The sequence below is a fragment of the Trichechus manatus genome, unplaced genomic scaffold (assembly GCF_000243295.1).
Source record: "Trichechus manatus latirostris isolate Lorelei unplaced genomic scaffold, TriManLat1.0 scaffold00076, whole genome shotgun sequence".
Taxonomy (NCBI): Eukaryota; Metazoa; Chordata; class Mammalia; order Sirenia; family Trichechidae; genus Trichechus; species Trichechus manatus.
In genome coordinates, this window is record NW_004444012.1 from 1,613,722 (window position 1) to 1,632,967 (window position 19,246).

General features: G+C 41.7%; 1 protein-coding gene across 1 annotated transcript in view; it reads left to right on the forward strand.

Moving 5' to 3' along the window:
• Nucleotides 1-19,246, forward strand: part of FMN1 (formin 1) — a 471,169-nt gene that overhangs the window by 59,560 nt on the left and 392,363 nt on the right. The gene's annotated exons all lie outside the window — the stretch shown is intronic.

Genomic DNA, 19,246 nt, shown 5'->3' on the forward strand with positions numbered 1-19,246 from the left:
AGTCATCTGGTGTTTTATTTTGGACGCCTACTGGAACCATCCTGTCCTGTTTTTGTAAATGTTTTGTTATTGTCTGCTGTCTTTGGGGCATTCAGTAGTTATTTTTCTCGTTTATTGATTGTAGATTTGTTTGTTTCATTCCTTTTTTAAAAAAAAATTTGACTATGAGCAGGCAGACTGTGTGTTCTTTGTTGTTTGCTCATCTGTGCGCTCAATACTTTTCGCCTCCTTCTCCAACTGGCAGGGTCAGTCACTGAGATGTGGTACAGCAGGGCAGGTCTAGCTGAAGAGGAGTTACTGGGACGGGTTGTTTGTGGCACTTACTACAGCCACCAGAGCTGTTCGGTAATCAGTGCAGGGCAGGTTCCAGTAGGCCGTGCCCGTGCTGTTTGTTGGTGTGATGTCAAGTGCACAGTGAAGGTAGGCAGGATGCAGTGGGGAGATTGTTATGTGTGGAGCTAAGATGGATATGGGAGAGAGGAGAGAGGAACAGGAGCCAAAAACATACAAAGAAACAAAAAAGAATGCTAGGGGAGCTTGCCGTTGGAATGGAGAGATGAGAGACTATGAAATAGAGAGAAACAGAAAGGGGAAGAGGAAGAAAAGAAAAGAATGAATAAATAAAAATCAGAAAGGGTAGAGAGCTGCAAAGTTTCCAGGGATGCCACTGGTGCAGCTATGAGGTCTGGGGAATTCTCTCTCAAGTGTTGCAGTATAGCCTGGCTAGAAGGCGTAGAGGTATACAACGCCTGGTATTCAGGGATCAGAAAGAGAAGGAAGATATAGAGGTATGAGAAACTGAGCAACGAAGAAAGACAAAAAGGGAAAAAGAGGGAAAAGAAAACAAAACAAATTAAAAACAAAAAGAACAAGAAGAAAGGTCCCCCCAAAAAAACAGAAAAGAAAAAAAAAACAATGAAAAAATAAATGCTCTCAGGGATCCTTCTGCACATCTGTGGAAGCTGAATGGGAGTTCCTTGCCACGCAGCTCTGCCTGGCCAGAAAGGGCTCCCAGCTCAAGAAAAGGAAAAGAAAACAAAGAAACAATTCAAAACGAACAAACGAACAAAAGCCCCGGAATCCCACCAGCACGGTAGCCCAAACTGGGAAGCAGCTCCACACTCGAATGGAGCTCCACAGCCACTCAGGAAGAAGCAAAGATGGCGCACGGAGCCGGGCACTGGAGCGGGAGGTGGCGAGAGGCAAGCAAGAAATCAAAAGAAGCAGGGGAAAAAAAAAAAAAAAAGCAACACCAGCAGCCAACAAATGACACTCAGAGAGCCAGCCAGTGCAGGCTGGTGTTTCTGGACAAGAGACTGTGTCCGCGAGAAGCAGAGGAGGCCGAGTGTGGGTGATGAAGGGTTGAGAGTGGGAAAGCGTATATCACAAATTGTCAGTGCTCTGCAGCCCCTCAGGAAGAAGCAAAGATGGCACACAGAGCCAGGCACTCAAGTGAAAGGTGGGGGAAGTGGCGAGAGGCAAGGGAGAAATCAAAAGAAGCAGAAAAAAAAAAGCAACGCTAGCAGCCAACAAATGGCACTCAGAGAGCCAGCTAATGCGGGCTGGTGTTTCTAGACAAGAGACTGTGTCCACGGGAAGCGGAGGGGGCCGAGTATGGGTGAAGAAGGTTAGAGAGTGGGAAAGCGTATATCACAAATTGCCGGCGCTCTGCAGCCCCTCAGGAAGAAGCAAAGATGGCGCACGGAGCGAGGCACTCGAGCGAAAGGAGGGGGAGATGGCCAGAGCCAAGGAAGAAATCAAAAGAAGTGGAAAAAAGCAACACCAACAGCCAACAAATGGCACCCAGAGAGTCGCCCGCTTGGGTGTGTGGAATCCAAGCAGCCGGGGCTTCCTGGTCAAGAGACTGTGGCTGCAGGAAGCAGTGGAGGCTGAGATGGGGCGAAGGGGGTGGGGGGTGGGAAAGTGCACACCGCAAATTACCAGTTGTTTTATCTCCCGCTGGATGCTCCGTGAAGCTGCTTTCTCATACCCCCGTTTGCTGGTCTCCGATAGGAGTCCAAGATGGTGGATCTGCGCTGCGTTAGCTTGTAGGGGACCTCTGCATGAATCTCTCCTCACTCTCCATTCTCTGTCAGTTTTCTCACTGCATTTGGTGCTTGGCTGAGTTCTTTATCTCTTCATTTGATGTTTTAGGGTTTCAGGATTGTTGTATTCTCTGTTCGGCTTAGTTTTTCGGATCTTTGCTGTGGAGGGATGTCGTGGTGCTTCTGCCTAGAGCGCCGTTTTGCCGGAACTCCACATTATTATTTTGATTTGGGAAAACAAAGATTTTCTCTCTAGGAGCATGAAAGAGAGTATTATTTTCCTTTCCTACTACCACTCTATCGTCAGGAACTTAGGATAGATGAAGAATAGTAATCTGAGTGCAGGGAAAGTCAAGAGTTGTATTCCACTGCAAACCAAACCATTGCAAGCGAACCAGTGATTGCATTAGCACTTCTTCTTTGAGGAGATGTTTGTTAATCTTTGTGTCTTATCTGTCTCATCAAGATGGTTAAAAAAATGCTGTTTGCGGAGTGATACGCTTGTGGATGTAGATGCGAATGCAGCACGTATCAGAAATCAATATTGTCTACTTATTGGAATCACTGCAGAATATTTATTAACTATAATTCCTTATTCCATGTATCTATAAATCTCTAAAGTGGAGCCTTGATACAGTGGGGTTCATTTTATCGAATAGAGCTAAGGAAAATCATAGCATTAACCAGACTTCAAGGACTTAGCTAATATTTGGGACCCTTTTATTTATGGTAAGGGAGCCCTGGTTGCACAGTGGTTAAAGCACTCAACTACTAACCGAATGTTTGGCGGTTAGAACCCACCAGCTGCTCCAGCGGGAGAAAGATGTGACAGCCTGCTTCCATAAAGATTTACAGCCTTGGAAACCTTATGGTGCAGTTCAGCTCTTTCCTGTAGGGTCGCTGTGAGTCACAATCAACTCAGTGGCAATGAGTTTTTTTGGTTATTTATGATTAAACCTCTACTCTTCCTTTATGCCTAAAAACCCCTTGCTGTCGAGTTGATTCTGACTCATAGCAACCCTATAGGACAGAGTAGAACTGCCCCATGGGGTTTCCAGGGAGTAGCTGGTGGACTGTAACTGCTGAACCTTTGGTTAGCAGCCGTAGCTCTTAACCACTGCTCCACCAGGGCTCCCCTGTATGCCCATAATGTGCGAACCACAATCCCTATCCACCTCAAAGGGACTCTTTAACTCTTGTCAGCCCATAGCTGCCAGAGAAACTTATTAATATTGTTGTTGTTATTGGAAGCAGGCCGCTCAAAGGATTTAGTTGACATGAATAGCGATGCAGATGATATTGTAACAGAGGCCACGGGTTAGGGTGGTGAGGAGTGCCTGTAACCCGAAGCTGCTAAGGGCAATAAAATCACCTGACCACAAAGAGTTAATAGTTAAGCAGTAACACAGAAAAGGAACTCCTAAATAGTAACTAAACACATGGCCCGAAGCAGCAATATGGGAGCCGAGAATAGATTTAGGGATTTGAGAGGCAAGGAAGAGTGAGGAAGAAGAAAAGGTCTAGAAGAAACGGGTAAGCAGTTCCAGACAGTTACCTCATGGCGGGTGTGGTCCACAGCTGGATTTCAGGTGCTCGGTGCACTGTGGTATGTGGGAGAACCATCTGTACTTAAAAGAGGAGGTTGGCAAGACATCAAGTCTCTTGATCAAGATATTTCCTGGACTGGAGGATGAAATCCAGTCTCCTTAGCAAGGCAAGGTCTTCAGCAGCCAGGCTCTTGCCTGCCTCTCCCGTAAGCAGTCCAAGTTCCAGCCATATTGAAACATACGCCATTTGCTACATACACCATTTGCTGGACACACACATTCTTTAGCATGTACCTATCTCTTTTGGTTTGCAAAGTTAGATCTTATTCATTCTTCAAGTATCAAGTATTATCTCCCCTGAGAAGTATCACGTCCCTGACCCTCCCCCTCCCGTTAGGGCTGCCTTAGGACTTACACTGCAAGAATTTATTCTTAATTTTCCCCGTGGGACTCTGCACTCATTGAAGCCAGGGACTTATCTTAGTTATCTTTGTATCTTATAATTCCGTGCCTGGTATAGTAGGCACTGTATTAGTATTTGGACTGAGTGGATAAATGAAGTTTTGATGACCATGCAGATATTACTTGTTAAAGTGATACATAGATTTCACATTGCATTAATAGATGAGGGCACATCACAAGTTATCTTCTAAGACATGTTCAGCTAGCAGACCCCTACACTTTTCAGTGGCTGATTGAGCAGAACTGTAGAGATGTTTGCATCTTTTTGGTCAAACCCACATATGCAGAATAAGGGAGGGGGAAACAATACAATTTCCACAAGTAAAAGATCTTCCTCCATTTATCAGCTGAAGTAAGATGAGTTTCATTCTTTTAATTGTGTGTTATGGGCATTTGGGGTATGCATTCAGTAAGGTGATGAGAGACATAGACTTTATAGGTCAGATGAGACCCTGCGGCAGCCACTAGCTTTATCTACCAGCTCTCTCCAAGAAGGGAGCATTGTTGGTCACGCGGCAGGGAAGGAAATCCCAAGGGCTTTTGTCCTGAGACAAGGAGAGACTCCCATTTGCGCGGTGGTGTTGTGGTGTACATAAACAGCTGGATGATTCAAGCAGGTTGCATCCGCAATGACTTGTTCCGGAAAAGAACAGATGTAACAGAGACAGGCTTCCTGGAATCCAGTGACCACACGTTACATGTTCAACTCTCTGCTGAAAATTTCTTGGAAAAGATTGAGATTTTCATCTTTTCTGTATCTTTATCTTTAGGTCTAAACACTCAGGAAGCAGGAGGCCAGTTATTTCTTCTTACATCATTGTCCTGAAGTTCGGCTCTTGGAGTACTTTGCGTAGGGTCCTGCTTTGCCTGGTTCTTCCTCCTTGGACAAGTGAGGACCGGCCTGGACTGGGCAGTGGCCGTGGAGCCTTCTGTCCACACTTACAGAGCATGGACATGAAGGGCAGACACCAGCAGCAATGTCCCCCAGATCAGAGAAGGTTCAGAGGGAACCCAGGTTGACATTCTGAACAGAGATGTGCAAACAGAAGACATGAGGTAGGACACCACAAGGAGGAGATTTGATTTGGACTTTAGGGACCTGAGAGCCTGGAGCAATTCTTGAGTTAAGGAACAGGCAAGTGGCTGTTTATCTGGTTTCCCACACTTGTAGATAAAAGTCTAATGAGAATAATTAAAGGGACAGTAGAAGCCGCTTTCAGTCAAGGCTTTCTTATTAAACAAGGCTCTGCTTTGACATATGGTGGTACCTCAGGGACCTGAACTATACAGATCTAGAAGGAATCAGGGCTGGAGGAACTGACCTGGCCTCAGGCTCGAGACTCCCTGTGAGGGCACGCTGGGAGCCTAGCCGTGCACCTAGCCGCACCTAGGTGGAGGCTTCAGGCCAAGTTCGGCTGGCTTTGGAATGTCATTAACCTCTTCCAAACACCCTTTCCGTTGCTTCTTTCTTTCCTGCCTTCCCACCCCACAGCAGTTTTGAGCTGTAGGGCCTCAGGCCACCTAGGAGCTGGGAAGCCAGAACAGGCACCGCTGGCTCAGTGCTGCCTGCGGGTCCGTCTGGAGGCCCTGGCCCCAGCCGGCAGGAGGGAGTGGAGGGCAAGGGTCAGCGTGGCCCAGCTTCCCAGAGGTCGCCTGGAGACCCTTCTGTAGGGAAGGGGCTCTGCAGCCATTGCTGCCCTGCCTGCTGTCTCACTAATTCAGAAAATAGCTGGATAGTGGAGTTTTTCTGTGGTCATAAATGCAAAATGTTGGATCACAAGATAGTCGGTAAGTGAAGAGTAGGCGTATTCATGTGGGGGAACCCGGTGATGTCTGGGGAAGAATATGTCAGAAAGTCAGTAACCCATTCACACATGATCACCGAGTCCGCAGATCAAGGCTTGGGGGCGCGCGAGGCACCTGTGGTATACCAATAAATGCAGACATTCGAGTACAACGTAACGCGTTTAGAGGCAGATATGCCTTAGCGGTGTTAAACATTTTTTTTTAATTGTACTTTACCTGTAAGGATTTGGTTCCCTCATCCTCTCCACACTCCAAGACATTGTGAAGAAAGTAGAGGAGGTATTCTCTCTGTCGCCATTGTACCTAATAGCAAAGTTCATTAGCGTATCTCTGCCTTTAGTATACCAGCAATACTGAGGGCAGCCGTAAGCTGGCAGCTAAACCTTCCTGTCAATATAAACACAGTAGCTGTAGTTCTTAAGATGTGTATAACTCTGCTGCGAATGCCCTTCATTTCTTCCCATCTCCATACATCACTTCCTGGCAAACCACATTCATGGTATCTGTATACACCCTTCTGATACAGTTAGTTAACTTTCACGTGTCAGGGACAATACCTTAAACATCTATTGACTGAACAGAAATGACTGTAACTAGGTCCGTGATAGATACGGGTGAAAAAATATATGCACTAGATACACGAGTAGGATACGCCAGCACTCCGAGTGCTGAGTTTTTGTAACCACCTTACTGCCTCTGAAATCATCAGAGCGTTTCTTGTGATAGTTTAAATGAAACACTGGTGCCTGAAATTCTTCCTCACGCCTACCGAGTGCTCGTTCATTAGGCATCTCCGGGGCATGCTTTGATTTTATTGGATTCCTGTGCTTACTACTAGTGTAACGGAGCAATAATGATTTCAATTTTTTTTTTAATTAAAAGGATTACATAAGAAAACCCGTACTGAAAACAAAGAGACAATCATCAAAGTCTTCCGTAATTCAGCCATCTCCAGTCTTTTCATAGGCATACGTGTTTTTAAAGAACTAAAATCAGTCTATTTTATATTTGTATACTACCCTATCTACCTAAGATTATTTCGTAATTTTTAATATTTCTATAGAACTTTTTTAGAAGCCCTGGTAGCGTAACGGTTAAAGCAATTGACTGCTAACCGAAAGGTTGGCCGTTCAAAATCACCAGTGGCTCTGCAGGAGAAAGAGGTGGCAGTCTGCTTCCGTAGAGATTTACAGCCTTGGAACCCTATGGGGTCAACTCGATGGCAGTGAGTTTGGGTTTTGTTTTTTTTTTATTGGTTTTATAGAACTTCTTAATTATAGTTTTACAATTTTCATTATTGTTTCATGACAATAATTTATTTCATAGATGAACCATTATACTAAATCCTTTGTTGCACATTTAAATTGTTTCCAACTTGAGAATAATAGAAAATACAGTTAACATCTTTATTTACAGATCTTTTGGTTTCATTATTTCTTTAAATTTATAGAAATAAGATAAGTGGGTAAAAAGATATGAATATCCTGTCAGTCCTACATTTATTTCTAAAAATTAACACTAATGTGTAATACCGAAAAAAAAACCCATTACTGTCAAGTTGATTCTGAACTGCTCCATAGGGTTTCCAAGGATCGGCTGGTGGATTCGAACTGCCAGTCTTTTGGTTAGCAGCCTGAGCGCTTAACCACTGCACCACCTGGGCTCCAATATATAATATTACCCCCGCTCACCCCCCCAAAAAAAAACACCAAACCTGTTGCTGTTGAGTTGATTATGACTCATGGCAACCCGATAGGACAGAGCAGAGCTGCCTCATAGGATTTCCAAAGAGCAACTGGTGGATTCGAACTGCTGACCAGCCGAACTCTTAACCACTGTGCCACCAGGGCTCCACTATACAAAGATAACTTTGAAAAATGTACAGACTTTGCTTGTAGACCTGCATTAAGGTTAACAACAAACATACTGCCTTCCAAGGCATTAAAAATTATTTTAATGTGGAAAATGTTTAGTGATTGAAAATACTGACAAGTTGTCTCTATCGTCACTAATAGCAAAGAGAAAATATCCAGAAGAGTAGCAGGAGGATTCTAATTGAGATTTAATGAATTTTAAAATAAATGGCTTGTTAATCATAAAAATACCTTTTTGATCAGCACAGAGAGAAATTTCCTGTCCTGAATAGAGTCAAACATTAAGAAGAAAAAGAAAAGGGGACGGGAGGGAAGAGAAAAGGAGCAGAGCAAAGCGAAGCATTAATGTGTGGGACTGTGGATCCATGTCCTGTGAGTGTTACCTGAGGTGTGTGATCCTCACAAAGTACTCTTCCTGTTTCGCTAATACAGAATTTTAATTTTTAACTTATTACAAAACCATTCTTGGCTATTATAGAAACTCACAGAAAGATTTATAAGGTCAGAAAAAGGAGAAATCTCCCACAATCACCACTCAGAGAAAAATCACTGTTAAAATTTATATTTCTGTCCAATATCTTTATTATGCTTTAAAGAAAACCCCTATATTTTGGTACATAATTTTTTTGGTTTAACATGTTATAGACATTTTCCCATGTTATCAAACCTTTTATAAATATTGTCTTAATTATTATGAACTATTCTTTCGAGAGAATAACCATCATTAACTGTCGTTTACCTAATTGGGACACTTGGCTTGTTTATATATTTTCAGTGTTTTGATCATGTAATAAGCATCTTTACACAAGGTGTTTGCATTTGGAGAATTTCTTTATAGTAGATTCCTAGGAGAAGAATTGCGGTTCCAAAATTACGACTGTTACCTGCCTTTTAATATGTATTATCAAATTGTTCCTCCAAAGTGTAATCAGCATACTACCACCAGCAGAGTGTCCGCGCACTTATTCACATATTTATTAAGCACGTATTGAATGGGAACTAGCCGTGTGCCAGGCATTGTATCAGGTGCTGGAGCTACCTAGGCAAATGCGACAGGCGCTGTCCTGCTCTCAGGCTCTGTTAACAGCGTTGTGTATTTTCAAGTTTTTGTCCTTTCTGGTCTGATAGAGGAATGTTTTATTTTATTGCTATTTTAACTTGTATTTCTTTCGTCACTAGTGATGTTGAACATTTCCCCCAAACTCATTGGTCATTTATCCTTATTTGGCCTTTGCCTATTTATCTATTAAGGTTTTAACAACTATATGGAAACTCTCATGGATTTGTGTGTGATCTTTGCACGCGGACATCACAAATCTTCGACTTGACGTACAATGACAGAGTAGTTAAGGACATTTGTTAATCTAATAAGATATTTTAGGGTATCTGCTACTAAACCAAGTACTCATCTTCCTCTTGAATGGAGTCTTGAAGCATAGTCTAGACTGAGTGTGGAGAATTCCCCCTTGGACTTTGAGGGAAGAACTGGGTTGTAAATGGTAAAATTATGACAAGTTTGCTAGTTTGTTTGGTTTCTTCCTGGGTTAATCATGGGTCTTTGGAAATGATTAGTACTTGTCTGAATAACTTTTGTTCTAGAAACTGATTGATCACCTGAAAAATTCATATTGGGAGGCAGAGTGACAATCAATATTGTAGGCTGAGGTCACTGACAGGGACCAAAAACAATAATGTGTGAAATTGAGGATGAATTGCTTTCTGGGTTTTGTCTGGATTTACTGAGACAGAGGAATTGTTTGGGCAAATGTTTCCTCATTGGGTTCTCTTTGAAGTGACCATCTAATGAATCAAGGAGAGGGCAGTTAAGGCCGGCTTGGTGAGAACCTCAAAAGAGGAGGAGGATACAGTTACATCTCAGGAGTCAAGGGCCATCAGTTGACCTTTCTTAAAAGTGGAAAGAGGAGTTTGGATGATTAGGAAGTTTCTTGTATGTACTAGCCTCTTTTATTCTTTCACTTTTTTCCTTTTCTCTCCCTAGGTTCAATTTCTCTGGCCTGTCTTGCTTAATTATTCAACAGCAGAGCTAGGGATTTAGAAAATAAATGTTTTACTAAAGGCAAAGACTCTTTAAGCATCTTCCACACTATAATCTTATAATCTTGTAATTTAATCTGTTGTTTGTTGAAGGGCAAGGAAAGCAAAATAATTTCATCCTCTTATGAAAACAGATGTCTGAGTTCATTTCCTTTTCTCTTGTATATGCCATTATCTCCTCTCTCTACTCATGGGAGTCAGAGATACGTAGATGATTCACACCCACTGATTATTTCAGCATGTTCTTTAATTACCAAATAACTTTGGTGAAGGGTAAGAGTACACAATACTGAGGAAGTCAGCACAACTTGTACAAGGAAAGGTCATGGAAGCTCCATAGATGCATCCAAACTCCCCGAGGGACTGAATTGCTGGGCGGAGGGCTGTGGGACCATGGTCTCAGGGATTATGTAGCTCAGCTGGCATAACACAGTTTATAAAGAAAATGTTCTACATTCTACCTTGGTAAGTAGCGTCTGGGGTCTTAAAAGATGTGAGCAGCCATCTAAGATACTCCACTGGTCTCATCCCTTTGGGAGCAAGGGAGAATGAAGAAAACAAGATACAAGGGAAAGATTAGGCCAGAGGACTAATGGACCACAACTACCACAGCCTCCACCAGACTGAGTCCAGTACAACTGGATGGTGGCTGGCTACCACCACTGACTGCTCTGACTGGGATCACAACAGAGGGTCCCGGACAGAGCTGGATAAAAATGTAGAACAAAATTCTAACTCACAAAGGAAGACCAGACTTACTGGCCTGACAGAGACTGGAGAAACCCTGAGAGTATGGCCCCCGGACACCCTTTTAGCTCAGTAATGAAGTCACTCCTGAGGTTCACCATTCACTCAAAGATTAGACAGCCCCATAACACAAAACATGACTAATGGGACACGACAGTCCAGGGACAAGGACTAGAAGGCAAGAGGGGGCAGGAAAGCTGGTAATAGGGAACCCAAGGTTGAGAAGGGACAGTGTTGACGTGTTGTGGGGTTGTTAACCGTTGTCATAAAACAATATGTGTACTAACTGTTTAATGAGAAACTAATTGTTCTATAAACCTTCATCTAAAGTACAATAATAAAAAAAAAGGAAAAAAACCTTTTACCAAAGCATTAACTACTTAGTTGTCTGAGTTTTATATCTCTTCTGTTTTGTTACTCCTATGAGGATGCTAATGAGTAAGAACTGCCAAAAAAGTGAGCAGACAAAAGAAGACACAGAAGGTCATAGTTTAAGGATGGCCAAAGCATGGCACACACACCACCACCCTCCCTCCTGTGCCAGGGAAGGCACTGCTAATAAATCACAAGACTCTTTCCCGCTGAACCTGAACACGGCCTCAGAATCCTTGTCAATATTCTCGTCATTCTAGCCATTCACTTCCAATAACGTGACATCTAAGTTGAACTTGTTTTCTTTCCTTGGTAGAAGAGCTGTAAACGTACTTCTGGGGCATCAAGAGTTGATTATAATCGAGAAGTTACCTACATGAAATATCTGAAATATAGCAGCTTTTGTGTTTTCTTTTTCTTATAAAAGGTCTTAAAATAGAGACTCCGGTGTTGTTGTTAGCTGTCGTCCCGTCGGCCCCTGACTCCTGCTGACCCAAGGCACAGTGAGATTGGACTGTTGTGATCCATAGAGTTTCCGCTGCCTGATTTTCTGAAGTAGATCACCATTCCTTTTTTCCTAGTCTGGAACCTCTGCTGAAACCTGTTTAGCATGATAGCGACATGCTTGCCTCCACTGACAGATGGGTAGTGTCTTCACAAGAGGGGCAATGGCTGGGAACTGAACCACCACGGACCTCAGCAGGGACCACCATAATGCCACCTGTAGAGGAGACGAAACTCTGACCTAATACCTTGACTTGCTGCTGCTGACTTTGAGACTCATTGATTATATAATTTCAGGTAGTGATAAATACATGAATAAGATACAGGTGAAATGATTCAGAGAGAAAATGTTGGCAGATGGGCAGTGATAATGGCGGCCTCTCCGCGGGAAGGATACTTGAGCAGAAACCTGAGGGATATGAAGAAGTCAGCCGTGTGACACTCTGAGGGTCAGAGTTCTGAGAGCACAAACACTGAGTGTAAATGCCGGAGGCCGAAGTGTGGTTGGTGTGTGCTCACTGAACAGTGAAAAGGTTGATGTGACTGGGGTGGAGCAAGTAAGGTGTAGGGTAGGAGATGGGGAAAAAAAGGTAGGCAGGAGTCAGATCAGTTGAAGTCCTTTAAGGATGTGATAAATTTGCATTTTATTCTAACTGTGATGGGAAGCTGTTGGAGGATTTTGCTTCAAGGAGTAGTGTGACTGCATTTTGAAAAATATTTTGAAAATATTATAGGGATCAGGAATGGAAGGAGAGAGAAGAGCTAAGATACTAACTTAGTTGCCCAGACCAGAGTAGATAGTGGGTCAGCCTGGCTGGTAATGATGTGCAAAGTGGTCGTATTTGAGACACTCTTTGGTGGGAGAACAAACAGGTCTTGTTCATGAAATTTATGAGGAATGTGAGAAAAAGAAGGGAACGAAGGATAACTTGGGTGTTTTAGACACGGCATGAATATTGATGCCATTTTCTGAGGTGGGGAGACGGAGGGAGGAGCAAGTTTAGGGGGGTGTCAAAAGTTTGGGATACATATTAGCCGTGCAGGGAGTGTTCAGGTGCCTGTTTGAGATGGGAGAGAGAGAGAGGTCAAGGCTAATATTAATTTGACAGTCACTAGAGTTTAGATGGTATTTCAAGCTTGGAGACTGAATGAGATAACCACAGGAATGAGCGAAGACAGAGAAGAAGAGGGGATCTGGGACAGATCCTTGGGGTTGCTGAAATATTTAGAACAGTGGGTCTCAACCAGGGGCGATTTTTCCTCCCAGAGGACATCTGCCAATGTCCAGAGACGTTTTTTGGTCGTCACAGCTTGCAGGGGGGTGGAGAAGGCAAAGGGGAAGCCGTACAGCTGGCATTTAGCGGATGGAGGCCAGAAATGCTGCTAAACACCCTACAACACACGGGACACCCCCTCACAACAAAGCGTTAGCTCAGGCGAATAGCAGCAGTGTGGAGCTTTAGGATCCTGATCTAGAAGAAGAAGGATGAGGAGGCGGCTGAGAGGAGGGAGCAGGGAACTAGGAGGAAAGTTCAGTTTCCTGAGAACTGAGAATTGACCGCTGGATTTTGTAAGACAAAGGACTTCGAGATTCCTCAGTAGGATTCAAGATTCATTTGAAAGCTAATATATTCAAACAATGAAATTTATAAACTTTTCTAAAATCCTGTGCACATTAAAGAAAGCTGGCTTTTTGTTTTTGTTTAAGTCACAGAGGCAATACCAAATGAAATATTTGGTATTCTCATTGCTTAGCCTTTTTGTGTTTGTGAGGCGCTGATGTAAACTGACTCCGATTAGCTTAATCAAAATGCAAAGGTGTGATAGGAAGACTTCAATTAGCATTGTTTTAAAAACAGAAATTATTTTTTAAAAAATTCTGCAAAGGAAAGTGTCAGATCCCTTTAGCAAAGTAATGCCTTTGCTAATTTACAGCAAGTTATCCAGTTTTTCCTTTATTATTTTCTTTTTTGTTTTTCAGTTAGTTGACACTATCCTTGATTCCATGGCAAATTACAGAACTATTTTAGAATGAAATTAACCGAAAGGTATTGCTGCAGGAATAGATACATATTACCAGTTTTCCTAGTAATTGCATTTTCGTTTACTTCAGCTGATTTGGTTTTCAATGGCCGGAGCCATCTGGGGCACATGTCATGAGTTAATTGTGCTGAGTTCCCTGATGGGTCATTTCCCCTGACCTCATACGTCACAGTGTGGCTTTCCCTGGGAATTTTCTGCATACCTATCGTTAATATATATGACTGTCATTTCAGGTAAACCAAGAGAAAATAAATTATTTGGTGCTTCCATTCATTAGTACCAAGTCACTATTGTGACTCATACTGTTATTTTAAATGATAAATTGGGAGTTTAGCAAGAAACTCCATTTCTATTTATGTAAATAAAATGTAAGCCCACAATAAAAACCGTACTCCTGAAATAACTGTGAGCACAATACGAGTCAGTCTAATCCTCTTTGCTGTTCTAAGGACGTTATTAACAATCTTGTACTTATTTATAATTCCACAGCAATACTGTGCTTGGAGGTTCCTATTATATTACTTGTTTGGTGAAATCGTTCCAGGGAATGTTTATCATGAACCTGAGTATATTGATAAGTTCTTCTAGGATGGAGAATGTATGATGAACTCCACTGAATTCTTTGTATAGATTTAGCTCACTTTCTGGATCAGTTGCTTTCTTGAAAAAATTGCCTATTGAATTAATTTCCTTTGCGTAAATTGATTTTTCTACTGGCATGCATTTTAAACTATAGCTGTGTTTTCTGGTAGGATAATAGCTCCAAGACGTAGTAAAATCACATTTTAGATTATAGCAATCCCCTTGAGAAAAAATGGTAATTTTTAAATTGTGATAATAAGCTAAATATAAGTCGCTAAATTGAAGATGGTTAGGGTTAATTTTATGTTGGCTAAGTAGATTCAAGGTGTAAAGGAAAAACAGCTATGATGACTTAACTGAATAATTCGTTCTGAAAAGATCCTGACTCTCAATTTATCTTCTAAAGTTCTAGTGTATGAAAACGTGAAACTCATTTGGGTGGCTTAGATTTTTCTTCTTTTATAGTTTGAAGGCAGGATGCAGGAACAACAGAAATGTTTCAAAATGAGAAAATATATATATATATGAGAACGTATTAGTTGAAACATCCATTTAAACTCTGTAACGTAAACCGTTTGGAGAAGTGGAGCTCTTTCCCATTCTCCCCTTTTCCCTTTCATGGTGTCTAATTCAGCTCTGAGCAGAGAGTAACAATTTTATTAGCAAGGGTTTATATATGCTTACTGGGTGCGGGGCATTGCTCTGAGCATGTTACATATTGGTGTTAGTTGCGGTGGAGTTGGCTTCTACTCATAGTGGTCTTATGTAGAACAGAGCAAAATGTTGCCCGGTCATGCACCATCTTCATGATCGTTGTTGCTACGTTTGGGTCCATTGCTTTGGCCACCATGTCATATATTAACACCCATGTCAACTCTTTAAGCTTTACAGTAACCTTGGAAGGTAGAAACATTATTTTGTCCCTTTATTGATGAGGAAGGTAGGACATACAGAAGTTAAGTAAGTTGTCCAGTGTCCCTTGGCAAATAAGAGGTGGAGCTGAGACTTAAACCCTGGTTGTTCTGCTCCGGAGTCTGGAGTGATAAAAAAAGAGAAGAGCTAATTACTTGAAAAACCCAAATATTCTGTATATACACTGTTCATGTAATGTATGTCTAATTCATTTAACAAATATTATACATTGGCTAAATGCAGACACTTGGGTAGGTGCTGGGTTGATACTGGAGAACAAGACTGGTAAGAGTCTGTCCCCCATAAAACTCTCTGGTGGTCCTTAGAGACAAATAACAAGTAAACAAATACATTCTGGAGAGGAAAAATTAGGTTTCGGTGAGAATAACCTCTGGAGACAACTCTTAAAGGGGGAGATTAGGGAAAACCTAATTAGTTCCCTATATGAAAAATTTTGGCAAAAGTAAATTTCTTCATATTTAATGTCCATTAAATATGTCCAGTTTTATTATAAAATTTCACCTAATTGAAATGAACTAAAACCTAAATTAGTCTATGTTTCCATAATTCTTCTCCAACTTTAGGAGGCTTATGGAAGGGTAGAAAGCAGAAAGGCATCATCTCATTTGAATTTGGTCATGGGTTACACTTGATGAGGGAACCTCCTTGGGCTTTTTCCTGCAGGATGACCTCATCTTTGGGGAGGTCTGAATCTCCACTGTGGTCTCAGTAATACTCCACAGCATTTTAATTTCCTGGTGGAATCTTTCCTTTGTCAAGAAGGGAGAGAGAACAGGAAGATGGAAGGAGGAGGAAAAGCGAGGGGAAGGAAAGAAAGAAAGGGTGATATAAGGCTGAACTTATCTTCCACCTGATGGCACTATGTTCCATTTATTTAATTTCAGTTTTATGAGAATAATCAACTGTGAAATTTTTATTGTGGTGAATATATGTGTAACAAAACGTTTGGCATTCTAACATTTTTTGTATGTACAGTTCAGTGATATTTTGTTCATCATGTTGTTCAACCATTACCATTATCCATTTCCAAATTTTTGAATTTCTCTTCCTGCCTCCTAACATTTTGCTCCTCTAGTGACACCCTCCCCCACATCTTCCCATTTCTCCTACAGCTCCTTTCTTCGTTGGGAAGTAAGGAGAATCGATATAAATGTTTCTAAAACTTGCTCTATATTGCTCATGAAGTGTCTTGGTCATCTAGTGCAGCCATAACAGAAATCCCACAAGTGGATGGCTTTAACAAGCAGAAATTTATTCTCTCATAGTCTGGTAGACTAGAAGTCCAAATTCAGGGTATCAGCTCCAGGGAAAGGCTTTCTCTGTCAGTTCTGGGAGAAAGTCCTTGTCATCAATCTGCCCCTGTCAAGGAGCTTCTCAGCACAGGGACCCCAGGTCCAAAGGACATGCTATGCCCCCAGTGCTTCTTTCTTGGTGGTATGAGGTCCCCATGTCTCTCTGCTTGCGTTTTTCTTTTATATCTCAAAAAGAGATTGGCTTTAGACAAAACCTAATTTTGTAGATTGAGTCCTGTATCATTAACATGACTGCCGATATTTGTAGATTGAGTCCTGTATCATTAACATGACTGCCGATAATCCTACCTCATTAACATCATAGAGCCAGGATTTCCAGCACATAGGAAAATCACATCAGATGACAAAATAGTGGACAAACACAATACTGGGAATCATAGACTAGCCAATTTGACACACATTTTGGGGGGACACAATTCAATCCATGACATGAAGGGACATGCCCGGAAGTAGGGATGCGGTGGGAAAAGCCTCTGAAGACTCACAGCCTCATGGTAAAGCACACACACGACATAACTAACACATGGAAGACTGTAACTAACGTCATCATCTACGTACAAAGTACTACAAAATGACAGAAAAGGGGAGACCAGTTTAGTCCGGAAAGTCATGAGTAAACCTCGTGAGACTTGAGGAAGGCCCTGAAGGTCAGGGTAGGTAGGACTTGTCATTCAGGTGCAGGTGGATGATCACTCCAGGTGAAACAGACAGGCAAGAAAGTGTAGTATGGGGAATGGAAAGCAGCCCAGTACAACTGAAAGGTGGGATGTGTGTGTTAGGTAGTAGAGGGGGATTTGGAAAAGTATGTTAAAGCCAAACATAATGGTCTTCCCATCCATATCCAACCAAGGAATTTGGATTCTATTCTATTCACAACAAGAAACCATTAAAGGCTTGTGAGGAGAGAAGTGTCATAAGCATAGAGCCACAGGGATAGGATTTAAAAAACAGAACCCAAAAAAAAAAAAACCACGTGTTGAATTTCAAGCTACTGAAGAATGATGGGTAAAGAGAGCTGTGTTCCTGGTTTAAAATATAATTTATTCTATGCTTTGGATATGGGTATGGAGTAGGAGGCAGGGAAGCTGAGAAGAATTGTGGAGATAAGTAATAGTTTTAAAATTGGAATGCATGTCCTGACTTTACCAGATTAATTGGTAGCCTTCTCCACTATACTTGGTTTGTAAATCCTGAAGAAAAGCATCATTGGCAGACAGCTGGTGGTTTGCACTGACCTGCCTGATTTGGTTCACTATGGAGCTTCAACTTACTGGAGAATTTTCAGTGTTCCACCATCGTTCGGGCGGTTAAAGCTGTCCAAACCTATCTCCTACCATTTTATTTCTTTCTTTAAATATGTTTCCTCTGAACTAAATGCAATACTTGCTCATGACTCATTAGAAAGACCTGTGGGGAAAATGAAGAAGGTAAGGAAAAATGTGAAGAAGAAAGTTAAACTTGTTGGTAACATTTTGATTTATTTCCTTTTACACATTAAAATTAGGGAAAGAGTACATGTCATATTCATATAATATCATGAATAATTTCCTATGTCATTAAATATTATTTGACACCCTATTCTGTTCATTCTAAAATAGAATGACAGCATCATTTTTGCTACTTTACACATGGGCCCTTGTTTTTCAAGTGTTAAAATATTCAGTGTAACTGTAGCCAAAAACAAGTTTCCAGACTTGAGTAATAATTGCCTTTCACCTAACATCTGCATTCTTCCCAGAAAAAGACCAGGGAAGGAGGTTAATGAGGAAAAATAATAGAATCTACTGTAGCAATGATAACAGTATACGTTTATACACCTCTTTTAAAATGCTATTTCATTGGCAGCTATGCCTATGAATAATTTCATTCATGGCTTGAGGTTCATGTGCTTGACCTTTAGGAAAGAAACGTCAGAGTTTGCCTGTCAGAGACCCTAAGGAGCTGCTCTTTTTGGAGATGATAAGCCGCTTACTTCAAACATTTGTGACGTGAATTCTATTTTTAGGACTTGAGCAGATTTGGGATCTGCTGCAGTGGAGTGCTACTGTGAATTTTTATGAGCTTAATTATTCTTCTATTTGTCTTCTTTGGCCAAAAATGGTCTTTAATATGAGTGTGTGATGTTTAACAGACCCTCATTGTGTGTATCAGCCCACCCCTATCAACCTACTACTTCCAGGTCAGGAAAAGTTTCCTGGAAGGGAGCAATTTTGAGCACAGCTCAGTATCAGGCATGCTTTTATAATCTTTATTTTCTTGATGAGGAGGTAAAGGCTCAGGGAGGTTCAGTAATTCCACCGAGGTCATACAATTAGAAAGTGTCATGGCCAAGACCTGACTCCACTGTTCAATCCCTGTGCCCATGATCTTCACCATTCACCTTTCAGATTCATGGATTGGCAGTAATATCCTTCTCTAAATAACATAAAATGTTTCCCTAGACCTTGAGTTCTAGTCCTGCCTCTGCTACTAACTGTGTTATCTTGGAAATACCACAATCTTCCTGGGTTTCAGGTCCCTCAACTATAAGGAGAGCAGGTAGGCAGGGATGAGGGGAGATATCTAAGATTCCTTCCAGTTCTAAATTCTATTATCTTTCACTTGAATTTGAGTATGATTTTAGAATTTCTAACAACATTGCACTTGTCTGATGAATTTAGGTGCCCTTTTCATAGATTCTCTAACCCACATAGCCTACTCCCCAATCCCTCCTTCTTGATCCACTGACCACCTTCTTCTGTCCCTCTACTACTTCCGCCTGTCTACCCCTGCCTATGATTTCTCTAGTAAGGAGAGCTAGAGGTGGGGGTGGATAGACAGAACACTTTCTCAGAATTAAGTCTACCTAGCTGGTTTAGTGACATTTTATCATTTAACATCACTGAGAATGGAAATGGGGGCGGTGGCATCGGCAAGCTTTGATGTCTCATTGGCAGATACCAGCCTGTACTCCCAGACTATAC